At 39.5% G+C, this 27,967-nt stretch overlaps 2 long non-coding RNA genes across 2 annotated transcripts; one reads left to right on the top strand and one right to left on the bottom strand.

Moving 5' to 3' along the window:
* The first annotated feature begins 3,037 nt into the window (after positions 1–3,037).
* Positions 3,038–27,248, top strand: LOC145518153 (uncharacterized). Its single transcript, XR_014062659.1, has 5 exons — positions 3,038–3,270; positions 4,267–4,302; positions 4,378–4,487; positions 20,927–21,401; positions 25,928–27,248. It is a non-coding gene; the product is annotated as an uncharacterized LOC145518153 (long non-coding RNA).
* Positions 4,213–22,333, bottom strand: LOC145518155 (uncharacterized). Its single transcript, XR_014062661.1, has 4 exons — positions 21,185–22,333; positions 17,981–18,037; positions 12,657–13,629; positions 4,213–4,444 (listed from the first exon to the last, which is right to left on the bottom strand). It is a non-coding gene; the product is annotated as an uncharacterized LOC145518155 (long non-coding RNA).
* Positions 27,249–27,967: the final 719 nt, after the last annotated feature.

The following is a 27,967-nucleotide window of genomic DNA, read 5'->3' on the forward strand; positions in this document are numbered from 1 at the left end:
GCGGATATTGGCAATTTGATCCTTGGTTCCTCTGCCTTTTCTAAAACCAGCTTGAACATCTGGAAGTTCACAGTTCACGTATTGCTGAAGCATGGCTTGGAGAATTTTGAGCATTACTTTACTAGCATGTGAGATGAGTGCAATTGTGCGGTAGTTTGAGCATTCTTTGGCATTGCCTTTCTTTGGGATTGGAATGAAAACTGACCTTTTCCAGTCCTGTGGCCACTGCTGAGTTTTCCAAATTTGCTGGCATATCGAGTGCAGCACTTTCACAGCATCACCTTTGAGGATTTGAAATAGCTCAACTGGAATTCCATCACCTCCACTAGCTTTGTTCGTAGTGATGCTTTCTAAGGCCCACTTGACTTCACATTCCAGGATGTCTGGCTCTAGGTGAGTGATCACACCATCGTGATTACCTGGGTCGTGAAGATCTTTTTTGTACAGTTCTTCTGTGTATTCTTGCCACCTCTTCTTAATATCTTCTGCTTCTGTTAGGTCCATACCATTTCTGTCCTTTATCGAGCCCATCTTTGCATGAAATGTTCCTTTGGTATCTCTAATTTTCTTGAAGAGATCTCTAGTCTTTCCCAATCTGTTGTTTTCCTCTATTTCTTTGCACTGATCGCTGAGGAAGGCTTTCTTATCTCTCCTTGCTATTCTTTGGAACTCTGCATTCAGATGGGACTATCTTTCCTTTTCTCCTTTGCTTTTCGCTTCCCTTCTCTTCCCAACTATCTGTAAGGCCTCCTCAGACAGCCATTTTGCTTTTTTGCATTTCTTTTCCATGGGGATTTTCTTGATCCCTGTCTCCTGTACAGTGTCACGAATCTCTGTCCATAGTTCATCAGGCACTCTGTCTTTCAGGTCTAGTCCCTTAAATCTATTTGTCACTTCCACGGTATACTCATAAGGGATTTGATCTAGGTCATACCTGAATGGTCTAGTGGTTTTCCCTACTTTCTTCAATTTAAGTCTGAATTTGGCAATAAGCAGTTCATGATCTGAGCCACAGTCTGCTCCTGGTCTTGTTTTTGCTGACTGTATAGAGCTTCTCCATCTTTGGCTGCAAAGATTAAGAGATGATCCTAAAACCTTTTAGTGGAGGTACTGTGAATGACTTGGTCTATCATCACAGAAAATTCGGTATGATAAAATGTCATTCCCATAACTAAGAAGAAAAGCAAGCATGTATTATCCACTTTGGTTATCCCAGAGAGAAAAATAAAACATATGGTATACTTTGCATATTGCTGACCAGAAAAACATTCAATATTCCCTGGATGGTTACCATAGTTACACAAGCCATTTATAAAAGCAAGAGGGGGAACTAGGTCACAGTATTGAAGGAGTTTGAATTATGCAATTATATTTCCTAAAAGCAGGGGAAAGGGTTTAAAGTTTAGGGAAGAGAGATTTATACTTATGTTCAAAATTGAAACTCTGGCCTAATTTTGCTGGGGAAACTTAGTAAGTCTGTCTATAATTAAATGGTTAATATTGCAGGTGTAAATCATTTAACCTGTATAAATAATGAAATAGCTTGATGCATAAGTGTAATGAAAGAGATGCCGGCACATTCTGTCCTCGTCCGTACCCCTTTATCTCAGTGAGCGGTACCATACCTTAAAATGTTTTTGCAGATAAGCAATAAACCCAACAATAGCCTAGAATCATAGAGCAGCCAAAACCTGTAAACTGAAGTTTTGACCTCTTACCTTTGCAAGTTTGAGATTAAAGCTTGGGGCAGTGCCTGACATATGCTACACTTAATTTGTTGTAGAGATTTTCCTATTAATTTCATCAAATGGACTGAGAAGTGTGGTAAAGAGGTAATGTATTGAAAGCCATGGTAGCATAGGCTTCACCCTCTTTAAATTATGTGGGGTTTTTGCTTTTTTACTAAGAACCTCAGAAAAGATGATTTTATTCAAGAACTGTGCCTGTTGTCTCAGAGCCCTGCACAGTGCTGAGTAAATATAGGCTGAATGAAGGAAAAACAAAAAAATTGCTCTCAACTTTATGCAATTTCAGATGGTCATTTTTAATCTCCTAATCTCTATAGACTTGTATAAGTAAAAGTCACTCAGTCGTGTCCGACTCCGTGCGACCCCATAGACGGCAGCCCACCAGGCTCCTCCATCCCTGGGATTCTCCAGGCAAGAGCACTGGAGTAGGTTGCCATTTCCTTCTCCAATGCATCAAAGTGAAAAGTGAAAGTGAAGTCACTCAGTTGTGACTGACGCTTCGAGACCCCATGGACTGCAGCCCACCAGGCTCCTCCATCCATGGGGTTTTCCAGGCAGGAGCACTGGAGTGGGTCGCCAGTGCCTTCTCCAACTTGTATAGTTAACACTAATCTTAGATCAGTGATGTCCCCCACAGGAAGAGAGGACAGGCAACAGGCACCCTCACCCAGTAGCTGAGTGAGCCACTACTGATGTTAATTCATAGTAACCATTGTGTTGTTGCAGTAAGGGGCACCCCTTCCAGGTCTTGAGAGTGGGCTCTGTCTAACAATAGGAGATGAATTGTCCAAGGAGAGACACATGCTGACAAAGCAAGAGGTTTTATTGGGAAGGGGTGCCCAAGTGGAGAGCAAAGGGGTAAGGGAACCCAGGAGGACTGCTCTGCTACGTGTGTGGCCTGCAGTCTCAGATCTTATGGTGATGCAATTAGCTTCTCGGTTGTCTCTGGCCAATCATTCTGAGTCTGGGTCCCCCCTGGGTGTGTGCTCATTACTCAGCCAAGATGGATTCCAGCAAGGAGGATTCTGGGAAGTTGGTAGGACAGGGACTGGCTTCTCTTCTTTCCTTTAGACCTTTTCTGAATTCTTCGGGTTGGTGGTAGCTTGTTAGTTCTGCGTTCCTTTCTAGGACCTCCTGTTTAAGATAACTCATGCAAATTGCTACTATCTGACCTGGCCAGGGCAGGTGGTTTCAGTCAGTGGTTCCCCTAACAATATCTGTAGGGAAGAATGGTGAAGAGGTTGAGAATCCCTGTTAAAGATCAACTGTAGACCAACTTCTTTTTACAGGTGATAATATGGGGACCATGGGTTTCCCTTGTGGCTCAGCTGGTAAAGAATCCACCTGCAATGCGGGAGACCTGGGTTTGATCCCTGGGTTGGGAAGATCCCCTGGAGAAGGGAAAGGCTACCCACTCCAGTATTCTGGCCTGGAGAATTCCATGGGCTAATCCATGGGGTCACAAAGAGTCGGACACAACTGAGCGACATTCAACTCATGTCACTTCAATATGGGGACCCAGGTAAGTTAAGTAACTTGCCCAAAGTCACACTGCAATACATGAAATAAGTATATACCTAAAAATTTAAGAGTAAAACAAATATTAGTTAATCTTAGCTCATAATCATTGGAAAGGAGAACAGTACCCATAGAGGGGGAAAAAAATTAAGAACCTGGGATATTATAAAATTACTTTTTCTGAGAAGTCTTGTAGCAAATTTGACAAAATCACCTCTAAAGGAAAATTAGAATTTCCTGAATGGTAATTATCCAAATAATCACAAAATCAAAATTACGAGAAATCCTCCTATAATCTTTTAGACTGTTACTTATTTTCAAGGGCAAATGCCTCATGCCTTCAGCTCTGGTTAAAATAAGAATGATCCTTTAAAAACAAAACTCATGCTACTGGCCGGGCTTCCCAGGTGGTTCAGATGGTAAAGTATCTGCCTGCAATGCAGGAGACACGGGTTAGATCTCTGGGTCAGGAAGATCCCTTGGAGAAGGAAATGGCAACCCATTCCAGTACTCTTGCCTGGAAAATTCCATGGATGGAGGAGCCTGGCAGGGTCCAGTCCATGGGGTCACAAAGAGTTGGACACAACTGAGCAACTTCACTTTCATGCTACTGGCCAGGAGCTTTCTGCTAAATCTTTTGTTCCTGGTAATAATTCTAATTGATTACTTAATGAGGCTTTATTGGAGCTATTGTTTCATTAATTGCTCTTGGCATGGTTAATTTAATCCAACACTTCAGTGAATATTGATTTAGCTTCTGAGGGTAACAGATTTTTTTAAATTGCTTATCTAATTTATTTCCATAAATTGGGGTTCTCTTGATTCTTTAGTCTATGGAAACCAGTGTATCTCGATTTACTCAGTATATATGTTTCTGGAAAATTATAACCTTATTTTGCTACAAGTATTTTTAAATGGGCTAGTTCTATAAAATAAGAGAGCCACATTTTGGAAATATTTATTTAACAAATAATGTATCTCATTTTCTTTTGTCTTCTAGACTGCCCTTGTTCCGTTCCGCTGGAGAAAACACAAGGTTGTGCTCTTCATTACCTATCTGCCTCCAAGGTGTGGCATCTTTTGCATGTTCTAACTCTGGTGTACATTCCAGATCCTTTAACGTAATATCCTTTGGTCATGGAAGTGACTTCATCAGGGAGACAACCTTGAAGAAATGCCTGAAGTGACAGTAGAAATATTTTTTCCTGTTATCTGCTGAAAGTAAGTACTAGAATTAGAGAGATTAAAAGAACAAGGATATAAAAGATATGGGGGAAAGTATGTGTGGAAAGTATTAGAGGCTGAAAAGTTTTGTTATAGGAAAAATAGAAGAATCAGAGAAAGGAATGATTATTTGAGCCATTGATGGTGGTGGGTATAACATGAGAATTAAAATTTAGGGATCATGACATTTAAATTATATCTACAGGAGCTATTCATAACACTTTTATGTATAACAAAAAATACAGTTGTAATTCAGGGTTGGACTAATAGCCTATCTAATGTAATCTTTGAAAAGTGCCATGTTGATGCAAAAATAATTTCATAAGAGCCTAGTGACTTCCTTACATGATGTTAGCTGTATAGCTGATTTACAATGCTATATTAATTTCTGCTCTGCAGAAAAGTGATTCAGTTATACATATACACTCTTTTTCATATTCTTTTCCATTATGGTTTATTAAAGGATACTGAATATAGTTCCCTGATGTCAGCTTTAGAATTATTGCTATTTACTATTCACATAAAGTATCTCTGGAAGAATAGTCCGGTGTTATCTATGATAATAGTTGCCTCGGCTTTAGAGCCTGGGGATCTGGAGTTGGAGGGAGAACTGTTTTCACAAATATGATTTTGCACATTTGATTTTTTAAATGTATTTATTGCTTTAACAAAATATAAACTTTATTTTTAATACAAAAGAAGCAAAAAGATTTCCATGCATCCTACAATAACAAAATGCATATGTATACTAATCACTGGGAAAGGAGCACATAGTGTTTAGCTTCAGTTCACTTTTTTTTTTTTTCTTCTTTTATTTTTTTATAAATTTATTTATTTTGGTTGGGGGCTAATTACTTTACAATATTGTAATAGTTTTTGCCATACATTGACATGAATCAGCCATGGGTTCACATGTGTTCCCCTTCCCGGACCCCCCACCCACCTCCCTCCCCATCCCATCCTTCTGGATCATCCCATTGCCCCGGCCCTGAGCCCTTGTCACATGCATCGAACATGGAATGGTGTTCTGTTTCACATATGATAATATACATGTTTCAATGCTATTCTCCCAGAACGTCCCACCCTCACCTTCTCCCTCAGAGTCCATAAAATTGTTCCATGCATCTGTGTCTCTTATTCTGTCTTGCATATAGGGTTATCGTTACCATCTTTCAAATTCCATATATATGCATTAGTATACTGTATTGTTGTTTTTCTTTCTGGCTTACTTCACTCTGTATAATGGGCTCCAGTTTCATCCATCTCAGTAGAACCGATTCAAATGTATTTTTTTAATGGCTGAGTAATATTCCATTGTGTATATGTACCACAGTTCACTTTTAATGATAATTTTTCTGCTACTGTTGCTGATAATGTCTGTACTTGGCATACCAGCATTCTAAAATATATTGTTATACACAGTTAAAATTAAGAAATACCACAGTTGATAAGTTTGAAGGTTTGAAGACATCACCCTTTAGAAACTGATCTAGACAGTTTTCACTGAGAAGTACATTTTTTTGTGAAGTTTTTTTTAGCAGTTTAAGAGAAGTTCCATTAGCTTTTTCCTCTTTCAGTATAGCCCTCAACTTGTTAAGAGCTTTCTTAATTTTTGTGCAATCTTACTTGAATACCTTAGGTTAAGATGGAATACCTTTTATCATTGTTATGAGTTAAATATTTGAAAGTTCATATTCAGGCTGATGTTCTGTGTTCATGCCATGTATAAGTCAGAAGGAGTCCTTCCCTGCTGTCCCTTACTGAGCTGTGGTCTTCTCTATGTGATTGAAATTTAAGCAGAAGTAGCTAATGAAGAGGACTCTGAATATAGCAGCTGAAAAAGGAAAAAGGTTGGAAGTAGAGTCCAGATGTCATAAAGCAAAGAGAGGATGAGGTACAGGAAGCAGTTATTATTATTTCTGTTCCATGGTTCAAAGGGTTCCAAGAAATAGATTCCATTCCACTGGGCATATTTTTCAATTTGGGATAGGAATCAATTAATTTTTTAATAAAATTGATATTATATGTGTTACATATATAACCCACAGGAAAACAACTGAATATAGTGACCTGAGTGGTTGTAATATCTCATGTAAGGGATCTTCTTCAGAAACTATTCTTTGGTGTGTGATGTGTTGCTTTCTAGAAAGAATGGGGCTGACAGCTCTTCTGTAATGAATAATGACCTGGGAAGAGAGAGACAGAGAAGCCAGGAAGGAGCAATTAACAGAGAAGTGAGGTTATAAGAAACAAAGGAGCTAGATATGGAAAATTTCCAGGAGGTAATATCAGTTGGGTTTAGTAGGCTTCCCTGGTGGCTCAGCTGGTAAAAAATCTGTCTGCAATGCAGGAGACCCCAGGTTTGATCCCTAGGTTGGGAAGATACCTTGGAGAAGGGCATGGCTACCCACTCCAGTATTCTTACCTGGGAAATCCCATGGACAAAGGAGCCTGTAGGGCTACAGACCATGGGGTTGCAAAGAGTCAGACACGACTGAGCACATATGCTTCTTCCAAACAGCATTAACTGTTGCTTCCTAGATGTAGCCTACTTGTTTGTAAAGAACAGCCCACTGTAGAAATTGGAGTCTGGGAACGTGTTTAGAAGGGTAGAGAGACTAGAGGAAATGATTTCGATGTGCAGTGGTCTTAAAAAACGTTTTCCCACATGCCAGGGCTTAGCTAGCTTCGTATTACTTCTATCAGTAAGCTGGGAGTTGGTAATAACGGATAGCAAGGATGTACAGACCCTTGGGAGAAAAAGTTTCTGCAGCGGGTCTGGTTGCTTATTTCTTGTATGTCTCCAAGGAAACCATGACTGACCTGGCAGGCCCTGGGAATTTGGCTTGTGGAATGTTTTTTATGTTAGTGATAATTTTGTGGTGAACACCCGGAGAAATGGAACACGCTATAGTGGCTTGTCAGGTTCCTTTGCACAACACGGTTACCTGGTTCCACGGTTGGGGACCTGAGTCTCAGTTGCCATAGCTGATTGTACCGCATAATGTGTGTACTTTAACAGCTTCCCATAAAAATCTTGGACCCTGAGACTCAACTGGGCTTCCATAGGTAGAGGTACTTAACATATGCCTGTAGTTTGCTGCTAGAGAGAGAGAGAGAAAATTCCTTGCAGCTTCAGACCAAGGACATTGGAAGCCTGTAATAACCTCTCTGGACTTCCCAGTACATCTTTTCTGGTTACTTTGCTCTCTATCCTTTGCCATAAGAAGTCTTAGCCATGTTTGTAACCTGCCGTTGACTCTTATGAGTGGTTCTGGGCTCACCAAAGACAACAGCCACAACCAGAGTTCTGAATAAATTTAAAACACAGTTTGTCCATTCAAGCCTTGATAGGATTCACTGAAAAAAGAATAATCGACATATGCAAGTATGTGCTGTGTATGGATTTAAATGGAATCAAATCTTTGATCCATGTTCAGGAGACATTTATAATCTTGTAGGGATACAGAAGAACGAATATAGAGTGTTAGGGAAATGCTTATAAGAATAAGTATAAATAAAATCAAATTAGGAATAAATGTAGAAGCAAGGCAGAATAAGAGAAAATTGGTAGAAGTCAATCATGGTTTATGGAAGATGGTGCATATTCAAGAAGAAATATGGGACTATGTTGTCAAATAATGGCTTTTTTCCCTTCATATCTATTATAGCAGTATGTAAAAAATATGAAATAAAACACATTTTTTTCTTGGATTTTATCTGATGAGTGCTGAGTCCAACTGAACTTGGAATTGTTTGTGTGGAATCAAAATTTGCACTAAATCAAAATGTACATATCTTATGGGATGATATTTTTTGAGCCCTACAGTTATTAATTACAGCTATGAGTAAATATGCTTTATTATTATACTTCCAAAAACTCTACCCAGTTCCTTTTATAATCAATAAATTGTATCTGGTCATTTCTTCAGCTATTTAATTAAACTGCTTACAGCCAAAGATTAAGAATGAACTTCAAAAGTTCTGCTTCTGGTATTAACCAGAGAGCTCCCATCAAATCACTCTTCTGCAAATAACAACTATAAGTTCTGGATAAGATATTTTTAAGATACCAAGAGTCACTGGAGAGCAAGCAAAAGAAGGCAAATTCTGGAGGGAAGTCAATACTTAGAATGAAATGGCACTTCAGAAGTTTCCTATTTTTATGTCTTTTAGCCTGCAGCACCCAGTTCTGTAGGATGATGTAAACTTGGAAACTTGCAGATGTACTGGCTTAAAGAGCCAGAGAGTGGATTCCAGCACAACCACAGTGTGATACAGGGCCTAGAGTTAATATCATGTGCTGCTTTGACACTAGGTAGAATCTGGAAGGCTATGAATGGCCTAACACCAAGTTCCCTTCCCCACTCTGCTCCCATGGTCCTAAAAGGTCCTCTAGCCAAACAACCTTTCTTGTTTTGAGGACCAGGTACATCCCTGCAAGCCCTGAATGGTGTCTGGTATCCTGCCCCCAGGCTCTGAGTATGTGTGACTGACTGTAAACTGCCATCAGTCTCATGACTAGTGCTTAGTGTCATGTATCAGGCCATTGCCATAACCCTAGGTTGGGAATCCTTGCCTCGCCAAAGAGATGAAGAAGAGGCAATTAAAACAACAAAAAATGGAAAGTGGAGGAGAAATCCCAGAAAGAAGAAAGCCATAGAGAAGGAGCCGTAAAGTCTGTGTAGAAACTGCCCAAGTCTCTAGCTAACTCCTAAACTACCCAAGTGCAGGCTGGACTCCAAGCAGCCCAGATAAACCCAAGAACACTGCACTGACTTAAGAGTTTGAGTTCAGCCAAGCCCACTGTATACGAAGACAAAAAGACATTGCTGCTCATTAGAGAACGTAACAGAAGTGAGATTTCTAAAGTACATCATTCTCTATGTCCAGGATACTATCTAAAACTACTAGATATACAGAGAAGCAGGCAAATGTAACCCCTAAACCTAGTTCAATGGTGAATTAACCCCACAATGAACCAGTTGTTGGAATTCAACACAAGGATTTTAAAGTAGCTGTCACAAGTATGCTTAGGACTTAAAAGAAAGCACACTTGTAATGAATGAAAATATGGAAAATCTCAGAAGAGTAAAGAAATTTTAAAAGAGCTGAAAGGTAATTTTAGTACTGAAAAGTATAACGGCTGAAATAAAATTTACACTGTATAGCCTTAAGAACAGAAGGAAGTGTTTGTGAATTTGACGACAGATCAATAGAAATTATTCACTCTGAAGATCCAAGAGGAAAATTGTTATAAAATGAAATAATGAGCAGTACCTCAGGGACCTATTATATAAGATAATACCAAAAGATCTAACATGTAGGGTTCTAGAAGGAAAAGAGAGAATGAGGCATGCAATTTTTAGTGTTGTATTTTATGTGAAGTGCTACAACATTAACTTTAAAAACACTAGATAGTTAGGACTTCCCCAGTGGTCCAGTGGTTAAGAGTTTGCCATGCAATGCAGATTTGATCCCTGGTCTAGGAATTAAGATCCTACATGAGTTGTGGCAACTAAGACCCAACACAGCTAAATAAATAAGTAAATATTTTTTAGAAAACACTGAAAAGTTAAGGATGTGTATTGTAAACCCTAGGACAACCACTCACACACACGCGCGCGCACGCACACACAGACACACACACACACACACAATCCTAAAAGATTTGCTAAAATTAATCAATTAAAATGGAATTCTAAAAATTGTTCAAGAAGTAATGAGTTTATTCTAAAGAGAAAATAGGAGCTTCCCATAACCTACTCTCCTTCTATCTTTACATTACCCAGAATGTTTTAATATATATATATTCTACCTCCTACCATGCTTGAAAGTAATTGACCCAGAAATAGAGTTTTCTATATTATAGCACATTTCCTTTTTAGTCATGTGTAAATTCTGTTCTTATAAATCCATTTAAAAAAATAGAAAAGGAGTTGCTACGTTACATCAAAAGGGTAATTTTCATGAATCCTTAGGTTTTTGTTTATAACATTTCATATTTCACAAAATATTTTCATGCTTATTCTTCACACTGACACTGAAGCAGGAAGCATTTCACAGATGAGGGAACTGGCTTGAATAGATTAAGTATCTAGGCTAGATTCCAGCCCCAAGTAAAATAGTTCCTGAATGGCAGAGTCAGGTATTCTGGTTTCTAATAAAAGTTTTTCCATTATTCTGATATAAATTAAAGGAAAGGAAAGGAAAGTCGCTCAGTCGTGTCCGACTCTTTGCGACCCCGTGGACTGTAGCCTGCCAGGCTCCTCCGTCCATGGGATTCTCCAGGCAAGAACACTGGAGTGGTTTGCCATTTCCTTCTCCAGGGGATCTTCCCGACCCAGGGATCGAACCCAGGTCTCCTGCATTGGAGGCAGACGCTTTAACCTCTGAGCCACCAGGGAAGTCTATAAATTAAAAGAATCTTTTAAAATACAAATTCTCATTTTGTTTGTTGTATAAATTTAGACTTTTAGAGAAGAGTCTTTTTCTTAAAGTGACACTTGTTTGCTTAACTGTTGCAATGTATTTAGCATTTTTACAACTTATGAGAAATGTTTAGTGTTCTCCATGATTGGGTAATAGTCACTGCTCCCAGCCTCGCCACCACAAACAACACAACAGTGAGTACTTGGGAAGTTAACCTGTGAATCATTGAAAAATTTCCCTAGGGTATGTCTAGGAATGAAATTACTAGGTAATAGCATGTGGACTTCATCACTTTCATGCAATACTTCCAAACTGACCTTGGAAAGGGCCTCACCAGTTAACACACAGTTAACACCAGTTAACAACATTTCGGGTGTTTCTTCTATACATCCTTACCATCACTTGGTTCTATCCAACTTCCTGATCTTGGTCAGTTTACTGGGTAAAAACAAACACATAACTGTTTCCCTTTGGATTTGATTACTGGTGAGGTTGAGAATCTCTTCATGAAAATTCTTTGACCATTTTCCTGTAGGGTTTCCTGTTTTTTCTCACTGGTTTGCGTAATTTCTCTGTAGCTATTTTTCCCCTTATTGATTTTAAATACTGTAAATATCTCTTCCCAGTCTGTTAGCTATGTATTAACATTGCCAGCATGTTTTCTTTGAACAAAACTTTTTAATTTTGGTGTATTCATGTATCCATTTGTGAATTGAGAGGCTTGTTTTAAGAAATTTTAAAGAAACTTTTCTCTTTTTAATATTTTCTAATCTTTTACACCTTTAATCCAACTTGGATTTATTTTTGTATATGGTGTATGGTAGAGACAAAGTTTTATTTTTTTCTTCCATGAAGCAAACCATTTTTCCATGATCCATTAAATAATCCTTCTTTTCTCCTATGACTTGACTCAACCCTCATGCACATTCCTATTCTGTTTCCTTGTTCGTTTTGTCTGTCCCTTACCCAAAATACAGTTTTTAAGTTTTGTTGGCTCAGTACCACATCTTAATATTTGATAGGCGAATCCCTCCTCTTTCTCAAATTAGGGAGTTTGTGGAGGTTTATTTATTCATAGATATTTTGACATTCATTTGTCAAACTCCCATAAAAAATCTTGCTAGAATTTTATTGGAATTGCACTACATTCATAGATAATTGTGGGAGGGCTAAACAGTTTTACAATGATAAGTCATCCTAACCAAGAACATGATATAAATATCCATTTAAGCAGGATTTCTTATCTTTCATTTCTGATTTTTTAAAATTTATTCAAATATCTTAAAAAAATACATGCAGATGATAAATCCAAACAGTAAAAAGGGATATATGGTGTAAGTATGTACAATCTCATGTCTGTCTCCCCACCCCTCTTCCCAGAGAAAGCCAATTTCTTACCAGTCTTCCCAGAGATTTTCTATGCATATATATGATAGAATATTTAGGTGGGACCCTTCCATCAATATTTTAGCTGAAGGAAGAATTCTTTACGTGTTTTATTCTAAACAGACCACCATGCAAAAATTTCAGAGTGAATACATGAGTCTTGACCCCTTATCCACATTAAAGATTAAAAGCAAGTTAGGAGAGAAGCTATGTGAAGATTACTTTAAACTTAGCTGTGCTGTGGAGTCATTCAGAAAGTCAAGAGAGAGCGATTTCAGTGAGAACTGTCAAGAAGGTCTAATACGTTTGCTTATAAATCAAGGAGACACAGTCCATTAACTGACTCACCTAGAAAATCTTAAAAACGAAGAGATGAGTAGCTCCTGTGAAGGTAGGAATGAAAGAAGCTTTGCTGACACTTGGGGATCAGCTTGCCATGCTTGGCATTTGGCCTGAAGTTGCTCACATACTTCCTGCAAATCAGATGAGGGCCACAGAGCCTATAACTGTCGAAAATTCTGACCTTGAGGAACCATGGAACTCCAAAAGGAAAAAAGTCCCTGTGGAATGGACCATGGAAAATGCTATTTGCAGTGAAATGTCAGCAAGAGGAAAATACATTGTCTGAGCCATGGTACAGTCATCTGTTCCTAGTCGCCTTCTCAGAAGGACAAAAGCGCCTATGATATAAAAACAGTCTTACACTCTTGCTGGAATTGGGGAATGGGAAGCTGTCTGATTTAGTTATCAGATTTAAATCTCTTGTGATCAGACGTATGCACATGGTCCTGTTCCAGATCAAATGTTCTCCAGTAGTCGTGTTGAGGTCTTTTTATGGTAATGTGGAATATTGGGAACTCTAGTCCCCAAAGTCTCACTAGGGTTCTCTCTTCCATGCTTTACAGTACAAAGTTCTGAGGCTTCCTCTGAGACTCTCAATTTACTGTTGAAAGTGTGCAGACTCTCTTGTGGGCCTTCTCCCTATGAAGTGGGAAGAGATGCCCCCACTCTGGAGGAAACACTGGTCTCAGGCTCTTTAAGTTCCATCTTGCCACCTACAATTCTGAAACATGAAGTGACTGGATCTCCTTTTAATCAATATCCAAGATTGCCTGCACTACAGATATTTTTCTGCATGTGGTTTTTGAATAATTTTTTTTGTTGTGGTGTTGATGGTTTTTTTTTTTTTGCTTGTTTTTAAGAGGGAAGGTTATAGAAATGACACTGGGGACTTCCTTGGTGATCCAATGGTTAAGACTGTATCTTCCCCTGCAGGGGGTGAGGGTTTGATGCCTTATTGAGGAGCTGAGATCCCACATGCCTTGGGGCCAAAAAAACAAAACATGAAACAGAAGCAATATTGTAACAAATTCAGTAAAAACTTTAAAAATGGTTCACATTAAAGAAAAAATCTAAAATAATACTAATTAAGGGTAGAAATTTTCAAAATAGGCAACACTAAAAAGAAATACATTGAATTTCCACATTTACAATCTTCTATCCAAAGTACTTTTAACACTATTTTTGTATGTCCTTCCAGTCTTTTTTCACTTGTTCCTTTGTTTTTTTTTACATAATTAAGCTGATAATATTTATTTATATTCATTTGTATCTAATGACTAAATAATTTTCTTTCTTTTTTTTTTGGTTACGTTGGGTCTTAGTTGTGGCACTTGGAAGCTTTCGGTTCAGTTCAGTTCAGTTCAGTCGCTCAGTCGTGTCCAACTCTTTGCGACCCCATGAATTGCAGCACACCAGGCCTCCCTGTCCATCACCAACTCCAGGAGTTTACCCAAACCCATGTCCATCGGAGAAGGCAATGGCACCCCACTCCAGTACTCTTGCCTGGAAAATCCCATGGATGGAGGAGCCTGGTAGGCTGCAGTCCATGGGGTCGCTGGGAGTCGGACACGACTGAGCGACTTCACTTTCACTTTTCCCTTTCATGCACTGGAGAAGGAAATGGCAATCCACTCCAGTACTCTTGCCTGGAGAATCCCAGGGACGGCGGAGCCTGATGGGCTGCCGTCTATGGGGTCGCACAGAGTCGGACACGACTGAAGCGACTTAGCAGCAGCAGCAGCAGCATGTCCATCGAGACAGTAATACCATCCAACCATCTCATCCTCTGTCATCCCCTTCTCCTCCTGCCCCCAATCCTTCCCAGCATTAGGGTCTTTTCCAATGAGTCAACTCATCGCATGAGGTGGCCAAAGTATTGGAGTTACAGCTTCAACATCAGTCCTTCCAGTGAATACCCAGGACTGATCTCCTTTAGGATGGACTGGTTGGATCTCTTTGCAGTCCAAGGGACTCTCAAGAGTCTTCTCCAACACCACAGTTCAAAAGCATCAATTCTTCGGTGCTCAGCTTTTTTCACCGTCCAACTCTCACATCCATACATGACCACTGGAAAAACCATAGCCTTGACTAGACGGACCTTTGTTGGCAAAGTAATGTCTCTGCTTTTAAATACACTATCTAGGTTGGTCATACTCCTTCCTTCCAAGGAGTAAGTGTCTTTTAATTTCACGGCTGCAATCACCATCAGCAGTGATTTTGGAGCCCCCCAAAATAAAGTCTGACACTGTTTCCCCATCTATTTCCCATAAAGTGATGGGACCAGATGCCATGATCTTAGTTTTCTGAATGTTGAGCTTTAAGCCAACTTTTTCACTCTCCTCTTTCACTTTCATCAAGAGGCTCTTTACTTCTTTCTTCTTTGCTTTCTGCCATAAGGGTGGTGTCATCTGCATATCTGAGGTTATTGATATTTCTCCTGGCAATCTTGACTCCAGCTTGTGCTTCTTCCAGCCCAGCGTTTCTCATGATGTACTCTGCATATAAGTTAAATAAGCAGGGTGACAATATACAGCCTTGACGTACTCCTTTTCCTATTTGGAACCAGTCTGTTGTTCCATGTCCAGCTCTAACTGTTGCTTCCTGACCTGCATACAGGTTTCTCAAGAGACAGGTCAGGTGGTCTGGTATTCCCATCTCTTTCAGAATTTTCCAGTTTATTGTGATCCACACAGTCAAAGGCTTTGTCATAGTCAATAAAGCAGAAATAGATGTTTTTCTGGAACTCTCTTGCTTTTTCAATGATCCAGCGGATGTTGGCAATTTGATCTCTGGTTCCTCTGCCTTTTCTAAAACCAGCTTGAACATCTGGAAGTTCACGGTTCACGTATTGCTGAAGCATGGCTTGGAGAATTTTGATCATTACTTTACTAGCGTGTGAGATGAGTGCAATTGTGTGGTAGTTTGAGCATTCTTTGGCATTGGAAGCTTTAATTGTGGCATTTGGGATCTAGTTCCCTGACCAGGGATAGAACCCAGGCCTCCTGCATGGGGAGTGCAAGGTCTTAGCCACTGGCCCACCTGGGAAGTCCTAGTAATATTCTACCATATAAAAATATTATAATTATAATTTTTGGCCATTCAGGTTGTTTTTGGGTTTTCTATCTCATAAGATTGAGATGACCATCTGTATGCTCAATTGCTTTTATGTATTTTGGATTATGTCCTTAATAGAGGCCCCTTAAAGCAGAAGTATCCGGTAAAAGCTCTTGCTACATATTGATATTCAGCCAGTCAGTCTCTTTTCTTTCCTTTCTTTCTTCTTCCTATGAATCATTCATCAATACCCACAGCAGCTGCTTCCCTTCTGTGCTTTATGTTGTACTCTTTGAGGTCTTGGATTTTTCTCAAATACCTCTTTTAGTTGCAAAGTTCTTTGCACAAAACTGCCAGCTAACCCAGTGGGCCCCCTGTATGTTTCTATATTAGCCCCAAGTTGAGAAAGAGAGAAAAGCTTAAGGTTCACTTTTTATCTATCCTGCTTCCTAAACTCTTAGCTCTTCCCAACCATCTTTAACAACAGAGATACAAATTAAAATATTTTACATATTTCATATTACGTAACCCTCACAACAACGACATTGAGTCGGTCTTACCTGTTTTATAGATGCAGAAATTGAGGCATAGAATTTAAATACTTTGCCCAAGGTCATACATTAAACAGTATATTCAAGACTCCAATCCAGGCTTATCTAACTTCAAAGTTCTTCCTACTATACCAGTGTTCCTTCCTCATTAAAAGAAAATTCATTGAGCAAATACCTTGCGGATTAAGTTCTCAAATTATTACGTAGAGGATGAAAACTCTCCTCTTAGATTTTTGTGCCTGGGGCCTGTGAATAAGACTGACAAAAGACACACTCACCGGAGAAAAGGCATACAAATTTTGTTTGATGTTGTTCTTGTTCAGTCAATAAGTCGTTTCTGATTCTTTGCAATCCTATGAACTGCATCATGCCAGGCTTCCCTGTCCTTTACTATCTCCTGGAGTTTGCTCAATCTCATGTCCATTTAGTTGGTGATGCCATCCAACCATCTCATCCTCTGTCGCCTCCTTCTCCTTTTGCCCTCAATCTTTCCCAGCATCAGGGTCTTTTCCAATGAGTGGACTCTTCACATCAAGTGGCCAAAGTATTAAAACTACAGCTTCAGCATCAGTCCTTCCAATGAATATTCAGGGTTGATTTCCTTTAGGATTAACTTGTTTGCTCTCCTTGCAGTCCCAGGAACTCTCAGGCCTTCTTCAAAACTACAGTTTGAAAGCATCAATTCTTCAGCACTCAGCCTCTTTATTGTTTGTTTGATGTTAATATTTTAATATTTTCACATACATGGAGACCTTCATATAAAGTGAGTATCCAAAGAATCAATTAAACGCAGGGGGCTTATATACCATCTTAACAAGGGGTGCTAAGTCCTAGAGAAGTGACAAAACAAAGTGAGAGGGATTTGGACTTTGTGTGTGGTAAACTGTGGGAAAGTAAATATAGGAGGATAGTAATGGAAGATGGGGTTACTAAGTAAGGTGTTATTTATGTGGATTCATCTCAGCACCATCTCCATCTCCCATGACAAATGTTGTTTTTCCCTTCCTGGTCCAGGAGAGGGTGACACCCTCACAAAAGGAAACTTGTGCTCCGCTTTTAGACAGACAAGGGGAGAGCAGAGAGTTTTTCTTGCATCTGCTGCTTCTCAGTTGCCCTCCACTCAAAACAATCCTTATGCTAAAGTGGCATATTTGGGGGTGGCATATTCTGATCCACTTCACTTTTCCACTTCCTCTTGGTGTCATTTGATAAATAAAGTCCAGATTTCCCTGTTTTCCTCTATTAGATTTTCCTCATGTTCAGGTGACTTGTTCTTTCAGTTTTTCCTTTAATCCTGCCTTCATAACAGTGAAACAAATTTTATCTAGGTAGCACAAAATGATTTTTTAAGAAGATTGCTGTTAATTAAAGCATTGCCTGCTGATCTAGGTGCTGTTTTTAAACTAAGAAAATGGAATGAAATTGCATTTGTATTCTGCTTTAACAATAAACAGGCTTTCCTGGTGGCTCAGATGGTAAAGAATATGCCTGTAATGCAGGAGACCCAGGTTTGATCCCTGGGTCAGAAAGATCCCCTGGAGAAGAGAATGGCAACCCATTCCAGTATCCTTGCCTGAAGAATCCCATGGACAGAGGAGCCTAGAGGGCTACAGTCCATGGAGTTGCAATGAGTCAGGACTGAGGGGCTAACACTTCTTTGACAATAAAAGTAGTCTGATGCAAAAGGACTTATGAATATTTCCAAAAAAGGTGATATATTCTTACCTTTTTTCTTGTCCCCAGTAGAATTCAGTGCACATGCTGATTACTTTCTTGGCTTTGCTAGTGGGATTTTAGATATAAAATTAAGCACATACTAATTGTTCATTAGTTAGCTAGTTGTGATTTTAAAACTCAATTAAGCCTAATTTAGATTTCTAATTAAGAAATTCCTAGTGTTCATTGATGGATGAATGGATGAACAAAGTGTGCGATATGTACATATAAAGGAAAGGAAAGGAAAAGGAAGTCTTGAAAAGGTAGGCAAGTCTCACATGTGCTACAATAGGGACAAACCTTGAAGGTATTATGCTAAATGAAATTAGTAAGTTACAAAATGACACATAGGTTTCCACATATAGTACCTAGAGTAGTCAAATTCATAAAGACAGAAAGTAGAATACAGTAGTTGCCACGGGTAGAAGGCATGGGGCTGTCAAAGTTCTGGAGATGGATGGTAATGATGTCGGCTCAACAATATGAACGTACTTAATGCCACCGAAAAAGCAAGAGAGTTCCAGAAAAACATCTATTTCTGCTTTATTGACTATGACAAAGCCTTTGACTGTGTGGATCACAATAAACTGTGGAAAATTCTGAAAGAGATGGGAGTACCAGACCACCTGATCTGCCTCTTGAGAAACCTGTATGCAGGTCAGGAAGCAACAGTTAGAACTGGACATGGAATAACAAACTGGTTCCAAATAGGAAAAGGAGCACGTCAAGGCTGTATATTGTCACCCTGCTTATTTAACTTATATGCAGAGTACATCATGAGAAACGCTGGGCTGGAAGAAGCACAAGCTGGAGTCAAGATTGCCGGGAGAAATATCAATAACCTCAGATATGCAGATGACACCACCCTTATGGCAGAAAGCAAAGAAGAAAGAAGTAAAGAGCCTCTTGATGAAAGTGAAAGAGGAGAGTGAAAAAGTTGGCTTAAAGCTCAACATTCAGAAAACTAAGATCATGGCATTCAGTCCCATCACTTTTTGGGAAATAGATGGGGAAACAGTGGAAACAGTGTCAGACTTTATTTTTGGGGGCTCCAAAATCACTGCTGATGGTGACTGCAGCTGTGAAATTAAAAGACGCTTACTCCTTGGAAGGAAAGTTATAACCAACCTAGATAGCATATTAAAAAGCAGAGACATTACTTTGCCAACAAAAGTCCGTCTAGTCAAGGCTATGGTTTTTCCAGTGGTCATGTATGGATGTGAGAGTTGGAAGGTGAAGAAAACTGAGCGCTGAAGAATTGATGCTTTTGAACTGTGGTGTTGGAGAAGACCTTTGAGAGTCCCTTGGACTGCAAGGAGATCCAACCAGTCCATCCTAAAGGAGATTAGTCCTGGTTGTTCATTGGAAGGACTGATGTGAAGCTGAAACTCCAATACTTTGGCCACCTCATGCGAAGAACTGACTCATTGGAAAAGACCCTAATGCTGGGAAGGATTGGGGGCAGGAGGAGAAGGGGACGACAGAGGGTGAGATGGCTGGATGGCATCACTGACTAGATGGACATGGGTTTGGGTAAACTCCTGGAGTTGGTGATGGACAGGGAGGCCTGGCGTGCTGCGATTCACGGGGTTGCAAAGAGTCAAACATGACTCAGAGACTGATCTGAACTGAATGCCACCGAACCATATACTTAAAAATGATTTATTCTGTGTTATGGGTATTTTACTACAATTTTAAAAATTATCAAGCACCTACTTAAGTGCCAGTCACTGATAAACAAGACAGTAAGGTGCCTGGTCTCATGAAGCCTCCATACTAGTCGAGGAAAAAAATGACTAAGCAAAAAATAAGATAATTATGAAGGTAATAAAGAAGGACTTGTGATTCCTTGGGGTAAGGGATACTCTATTAAGAGTTAGTGATATTTATGCCCTGGTGGCTCAGATGGTAAGGAGTCTGCTTGCAATACAGGAGACCCAGGTTTGATTGCTGAGTCAGGAAGATCCCCTGGAGAAGGAAATGGCAACCCACTCCAGTGAAAAAAATAAAAAGAGTTAGGGATATTTGAGATAAGAGCCAAAGGATGAGAATGAACCTTTAGAGGCATTACAGGGAAAGGATGCAGCAAGCGTTAAAGTCCTGAAGAGGAGAAGAGAATGAGGCCAGGGTGATCGAAGAAGCAGACAGAAGCTTTTCATGTACCATCTGAAATCTTTTGAGTTTGTTTAAACAGGATAATGACGGGTAAGATGAAGGGTCAGCAGACTTCTTCTGTAAAGGATTAGATGATGACTAATTTAGGCATTGCAGCCCAGAGGAAAACAAATAAATTCCTACAAAGACATTGGGAAGAGAAAAGTCTGACATGCTGTCTGTAATTTTAAGAAAGGAGTGTAACCAATAGTAACCATTCTTTTGCTTCACTTGGAAGTGATCAGAGCATTTCCTAAACTATCATCCATCTAAAGGGAGAGCTGATCACAGGAAGAGGGGCTGGAAGTGAGAAATATAGAGAAAAACATGAAGGCTGACATATTTGGAAGAGATCACGTTGCAGCTTGAACTACTGGCAGAATAGGAAGTAGGCAGCTTTGCTCCTGAAACCTGTTAGCCCAATTCCATTCTCCAGTCAATGTAAACTCTTTGGGTGTTTGGCAGATAAGGTGCCCAGTACATGTTTGATGAATAACACGTTTATCTGTGTTTCCTGCGTTTTTTGTTTATTCCCTGAGAAATCAATGCCCTCATGATGCCTCCTGGAGGCAGAGGGTTGTGTGCAATACGAAGACTTTTTTCAAGGAAGGAGGGAAAAGATTTAGAGAGCTAGGCTGCTGTCAGACTCTCCTGAGATGCCCTTTGTCCAAAAGAGAGAACTGGCTCTCTCCTCTCCCTTTTCAATAGTGTGACATCCACTGGTTATTACGTCACAAGTCTTTTTTTTTTTTTCTGATATTTCGACAATTTTATTGATTGAATGATTTATTCTTTTTACAGGTCATGTCAGATTTTAGAGCATGTACTGTGTTTGTGATGGCCATCTCTTAACTATCAGAATGGAACAAAACATTGGAGGTTATTTTAATGAGAACAGTCTTCTCCAGGAAGTCTGTGATGACCAAAAAACTAGGGAATGGCAACCCACTCCAGTATTCTTGCTTGGAGAATCCCATGGATGGAGGAGATTGGCAGGCTACAGTCCATGGGGTCGCAAAGAGTTGGACATGACTGAGCGGCTTACACTTACTTACTTACCTTCCACACAATGTCTTGCTCAATGGTAAGGCACAACTCTTCATCATAACCCAATGATGATGGCAAAGTGAGATTGTTAATGCTGTTCAGCAGCCACTCCCTGGTGGATTTAATCTGTAGACGTCTGGTGGCAAAGGTGTCCACAGCATGGACAGCAAAGAGCTGCTTCAGCTGGGAGCAGTAGCAGCTTGACATCCAGGAGGAAGGAAAACAAGAGGTAAGTACTTTGTGGGAAAAGTTCCAGCACCAGCCTGTTCTGATCACTTGTCTGGGAAAGTGTCTAAGGTAAAGCCCACTTTTCTTTCCAGGGCATAATCATTTGAGATGTTGTTGGAGGAAACGACTTTGAGAATGGGAAGAGGGTGTTCTCCACCACCTGGGTAGCTGGGTGGCTGTAATGACCATCCTCTTACAGTGTGGGCCCTGGGAAGAACTCACTGGGCATCACAATAGCTAATTTTTCTTTAAGTCAACCTACAGGACATCTGTACCAGCACACCTTCCCCATTTTGTGGTTAAAACATCCCTCTGGAGAATGACCCCTGAGGCCCTGAGAACTTTATTGTACTATCCCCACCCCCCACCTCCCCTCACACCTCACTCCCTCCAGCCTCATCGTCTCAGTTCAGATGTCAATCAACATGCCCAGCTCAAGACCACCTCTTTAGCTGGTCTGAGAGCTATTGCCAACTCTGGAAACTCAGAAGTAACTCCCCTTTGTTCTGGTTCTACAGCTCTAAACTCTGAAGCGAGGGCTTGGGAATCTTCTAACCTGATGAGGATATTCAAGTACCTGTCTGATAAGTGTACTTTGTACCATAAACTCAAGTAAATAAAAAACAAGTCAATCAACAAAATACAAATATTTTCTACCACTAAATCGCTAAGGCAATTCAAAAGAATATGCTTCTGGAACAAAAGGCCATTCCAAACGAGGTGCCCTAAAAATGTTTTGAAAGTAGTAGAATAATGGAATAAAGATAGTCTTTCCAAATAAAATTTTTCTTTGAAGTACACAAAATCAGGATTTGTAAATTTGTTTTTTTCTTTAAACAGAACTGACTTCAGAAGTTTACATATTATCTGCAGCAGAATGTGTGCTGTCACGTTCCTCATGAGCCTTTTACACCCTTAGATACTTACACTGATATTCTAGATGTTTAAAGTTAACGTGATTTTTCAAATGCCTAGGATTATTTAACTGTTATATACTTATATAACTATAAAGAATGTATAGATGATTGCTTGAATAGTTATGCATGCCTTTTGACTATCTGTCCAGCTATACTTGAGAGCTACAACGTTAAGGTATATTTTGCTCAACCGTGACAAGCTGACTTTCAACAATTTTGAGGTCAAGCAGGCAACAGGTAAATGAAGTCAGCCATAGAGCACTTACTTTCCATCTATTTCCACAGCCTCCAGCTTCTTTAGAGCAAACTTGCAATTCTGTCCTATCTATTATGCTCCAAACGAAGTGTTGAAAAACTGTCAACAACTTGTTTGCCATCGAAGCTTCCATTTTACTTCTATTACTTGACCCTTACGGTCTCTTATTTAAGGGTTCATGGAGTAAAAAGAGGTTCCCTTATTAGACTTTTAGGATTAAATGGTTGAGGAAGTACTTGTGATCCGATATCACTAAATAAGTAAATCATCTTAATTTATCGACCTGCTCTGCAGAACTCATTTTTAAGTTGTACAGCCTTCCGCAAAGTCTTGCTCAGCGGTAAGGCACAATTCTTTATCATAACCCAAGTAGCCTAACTTCACCTGGTATTATCTTTTAGGCTACTGTCTTGAAATAATTACTCCCATAGAAGAATGTGTTGGCCAAAGTAATACCTGACCAAGTATAAATAGTGCCCCCAGCATTATCAAGTCACTTTAGCATATGTTGCCCCGAAGAACAATTTGTTGGAATTTTCATGCTGTGCTTCATAAAACCACCAATGTTTCTTTCAAATTATTTTTTTAAAGTAAGAGTTTTCTAAGTTTACTTGTATAGCAATCTCAGAGATTCCAAAAAGGGCCACTTTGTTTCACACTCCAAGTACATCAGTGTACTGCACAACACCCGCAGTATTCCACGTGAAGGCTGCCCCCTGGCATTGTGCAACTCAGCAGCTTTGGATTTAAGGTTGTTGTTTTATTTTTTTCCCCTCTAATATGCCATATTTATTTTGAACACCTTGAAAAACAAAAACACACAAAATATGCCAAGGATCATAAAACGTATTCCTAAATCATACCAAAGTATTAATACTATGATTAATTTACTGATTTATTATCTGTATTTCTATACTGTCTTCCCAGACTTTGGAAAGTCACCCCAAAACGAAGCATCTCTGGCAGGATAAGATGATGGCGATTTCTTGCTCAAGCCCTCTTTGTTTTGATCTCTTGGATTCTCCTAAGGAAGGATGCATTCTTTGATTACAGGCAGGGGATAGATGAGGCAGGCTCATTACATGGAAACTGTCATTACTTTCACTGACACAGGTGAAGTCCACGTCGCTCAGGATCCACTTGTCTCAAATTCCCGCTCCCCCTCTTTTGATGATGTTGTTCAGTCACTCACTCATGTGCAACTCCGCAACCCCATGGACTGCAGCATGCCAGGCTTCCCTGTTCTTCACCATCTCCTGGAGCTTGCTCAAACTCATGTCCATTAGTTGGTGATGCCATCCAACCATCTCGTCCATCCTCTTTTGTCCCCTTCTCCTCCTGCCTTCAATCTTTCCCAGCATCAGGGTCTTTTTAATGAGTTGGCTCTTTGCATCAGGTGGCCAAAGTATTGGAGCTTCAGCTTTAGTCCTTCTAATGAATATTCAGGATTGATTTCCTGTAGGATTGACTAGTTTGATCTCTTTGCAGTCCCAGGGACTCTCAAGAGTCTTCTCCAACACCACAGTTCAAAAGCATCGATTCAAAAGCTCAGCCTTCTCTATGGTCCAGCTCTCATATCCATACATAACTACTGAAAAAACCATAGCTTTGACTAGACAGACCTTTGTTGGCAAAGTAATGTCTCTGCTTTTGAATACGCTGTCTAGGTTGGTCATAGCTTTTCTTCCAAGGAGCGTCTTTTAATTTCATGGCTGCAGTCACCATCTGCAGTGATTTTGAAGCCCAAGAAAGTAAAGTCTGTCCCTGTTTCATTTCCCCATTTATTTGCCATGAAGTGATGGGACCGGATGCCATGATATTCATTTTTTGAGTGTTGAGTTTTAAGCCAGCTTTTTCAGTCCTCTTTCACTTTCATCAAGAGGTTCTTTAGTTCTTCTTCACTTTCTGCCACAAGGGTGGTGTCATCTCCTGGCAATCTTGATTCCAGCTTGTGATTCATCCAACCCAGCATTTCACGTGATGTACTCTGCATATAAGTTAAATAAGCAGGGTGACAATATGCAACCTTGACGTACTCCTTCCCCAGTTTTGAACCAGTCCATTGTTCCATGTCTGGTTCTAACTGTTGCTTCCTGACCTGCACACAGGTATCTCAAGAGGCAAGTCAAGTGGTCTGGTATTCCCATCTCTTTAAAAATTTTCTAGTTTGTTGTGATCCACACAGTCAAAGCCTTTAGCATAGTCAATGAAGCAGATGTTTTTCTGGAATTCTCTTGCTTTTTCTATGATTCAACAGATGTTGGCAATTTGATCTCTGGTTCCTCTGTTGTTTATAAATTCAGTTTGAACATCTGGAAGTTCTCAGTTCATGTACTGTTGAAGCCTAGCATGGAGAATTCTGAGCATTATTTTGCTAGTGTGTGAAATGATTGCACTTGTATTTTGAACATTCTTTGGCATTGCCTTTCTTTGGCATTGGAATGAAAACTGACCTTTTCCAGTCCTATGGCCACTGCTGAGTTTTCCAAATTTGCTAGCATATTGAGTGCAGCACTTTAACAGCATCATCTTTAGCTCAGCTGGAATTCCATCTTTTGACCCTCCTCAAAATCTGCCAGGGCTGGAATGGTGCATTTTCACTTCCTTGAAATCCCTGTATGGACTTTCCTGAAGTCCCCTTATCCTTCTCTCCCTTCCTATATGAGCCATGATGGTGGAATGACTACCAGAGAATGTGAATTTCAGGGGAAAGGAATGAGTTTTCAAAATAGAATTCTGATTTTACTTATTTTACCTGTATCATCTCTCTCTTGTTAATTGCATTCAATATTTTGAAATGAAAAGTGACGACAAAGGTACACATACTTTATCCCATGTTGGTTTCCAAACTGCTGGCCACTGAGCATGTGTGTTCATTAAGTAATCTACCAGAGTGCACACAGGTAAGACTGACGAGATGCTTCCGTGAACCTCTTGTTAGTTTTTATTTCATGAGAATCCTCTTTTTGTCAGCTAGTGTAGGAAAAGATTTAACAACAAACAAATGGTAAAGTGTAATGGGATTGGTTTCATTACATATGAAATTTGTTTCAACCATTGGTTACATCATTGATTATACCACTGCCTCTGTAGACTGTCCCTTTAAAATTCTACAAATAGAATGTCTAGAAACTATTTCTCAACAATTATTTCAGATACATATGGGCAACTTCCTTTTAAGTTTACTTCTTTAGAAGCTTCCTAGTTTAAACTGTTAAATAAAATTTCTCAAATTTCCTTCAAAGTGTGATCACACTATTTTCTAGGATACAAACAAGTATCATGGGACAGCATGTCTCACTGGTTGACATTCAGTGCCCCGAATTAGAACCAACTCATTGTTTTATCTTCTAGAACACTGCATTTGAGTCCCTACTTCAACATTTACTCATCTTGTAATTTGAGGAGAACAAGTCAAAATGGTCATCTGTTTTCTCATTCGTGAAATAGGATCAACAACAGCAATCCACCTACGGGTAAGGAGACTGACTTAAGTAAGTTGTACATAAAGCATCAGGGTATCATTTACTAAATATTAGGCTTTATATGTGAACTTCTGCAATTATATTTCACAAAAAGAAAAAAATGATAGCTATTTGGGGGGTTATCTAAATGTTAATTTATGTGATGGTCCCTTAAGCCTGAGTCTCTACTAATTGCAAATTCTAATCACATTATTACTTTAAAACAGATTAGTTCCACATAGTAAATTGGAGGCTTTCCACTCCATCCATTGTAATACCTGTTGCAAAAGAAGCTGGCATCTATACAAGGTCTCATCCATTGCTAAACCCCCTTCTGTTCAGTCCAAGGAGATGCCAAGAAAATGAGAACAGAAGGTAAAGGAATTCAGCCATAGGGTATGGCTGCCCTCTTTCTAAGTAGGTCGGCTCCTGTCAATTTTACACACAGGATTCCTTCTTTTAAGAAATACGGCTACAAGTTTGAAAACCAATGATTGCATATTCAGAGCTTAGAAAGAAGAAAGTGAAAGTGAAGTCACTTAGTTGTGTCTCTTTGAGACCCCATGGACTGTAACCTACCAGGCTCCTCTGTCCACAGGATTCTCCAGGCGAGAACACTGGAGTGGGTTGCCATTTCCTTCTCCAGCTAATCTTCCCAACCCAGGGATCGAACCTGGGTTGCCCGCATTGCAGGCAGACAGTTTATTGACTGAGCCACGAGGGAAGTTTGGATTTTATCATTTCAATGTCCAAGCCCTGGTAAACTTATGAACATGAAAACAGTCATAAGGAAAACACAAGGTGATCATCTTCTTGCACATTTGTATTTACACTTCAAGTTTTATGTACATTATATATGTATATAAAACAGTGCCACTTCTATATCATAGTACAGCTTTATAGCTATGTATACTTACTGTTTATGCTGTTAGTTTGGTTGTTCCTAACACCTTCCAAGAATTCTTATTCTACTCATGAAAATTTCAAGATCACAGAAAGCATTTGATTAAGGATTGGTATATGAAATCTCTCGTTTTTACTCAAAGGAATATCCTGTATCTAACCCTTCGTTTGGTACCACCTCCCCCTCCGCCCCTCCCCCCAAGTTGGTCAGTTTTGTTTGGGACCTTGTCCACTAAGTACACTATTTTTCTTGCTGTATAAACCACAAAGGAATAAAGAGAAATTTAAAAATTAGTATTTTAAAACAATGATCTTTCTCCAGTCGTCTTTTTAAAGAAAAAACAAAAAAGTGGAGAGTAAAGCTGGTAATAAGGGAAGAAATGGAGAAAGAATGGTTCTAGCTGAATGGCAACTAAGCTACATTCACTGAAATTTCTATCCATTTTCTCTTGCAGAGAGGGAGTAGCAACATTAGTGGCTTGACAACCCTGCCTTTATCTGTTTAAACAGTAGAAAGCTACAAAGAATTCCTTTAATGATCAACCACACAAATTTCTTTAAGTCATGCTTAAACAGTTACCCATCGATTTGCCAGCATCTAGGGAGTGAGTCAATAGATGGCTTCAGCACCACTTTGCCATTGCTCAGGAAATCAAAGAGGAAGGAGAAATCTGTACCAAGGAAAGTTGTACTTGGCAAGGAAAATGGATGGCCCTTTTGTATCTAATTTAAAATGGAGCATGCTTTTGATAATGCATCAAAGCCTTGGAATTACATGTCATCCTCATGACAATTATATCAGCCAATGGCAGCAGTGGAAGGCACTCAAAATTTGGATTAAAAACTCGTATCATTGTTTAAAAATATCCTGGATTTTAGCACCATCAAGGGAAATTAGTTTTAGGACATCATCTTATCTCAGATTTAGAAGAAAAACCAGCATTTCCCATCTCAATATCCCATTTTATTCAGTAAACTTGATTGCAAATTATTTTATTATTAGCAAACTTCAACTGCACCCATATGG

This window comes from Giraffa tippelskirchi, chromosome 8 (genome assembly GCF_054371585.1).
Source record: "Giraffa tippelskirchi isolate mGirTip1 chromosome 8, T2T-mGirTip1v1.2.pri, whole genome shotgun sequence".
Taxonomy (NCBI): domain Eukaryota; kingdom Metazoa; phylum Chordata; class Mammalia; order Artiodactyla; family Giraffidae; genus Giraffa; species Giraffa tippelskirchi.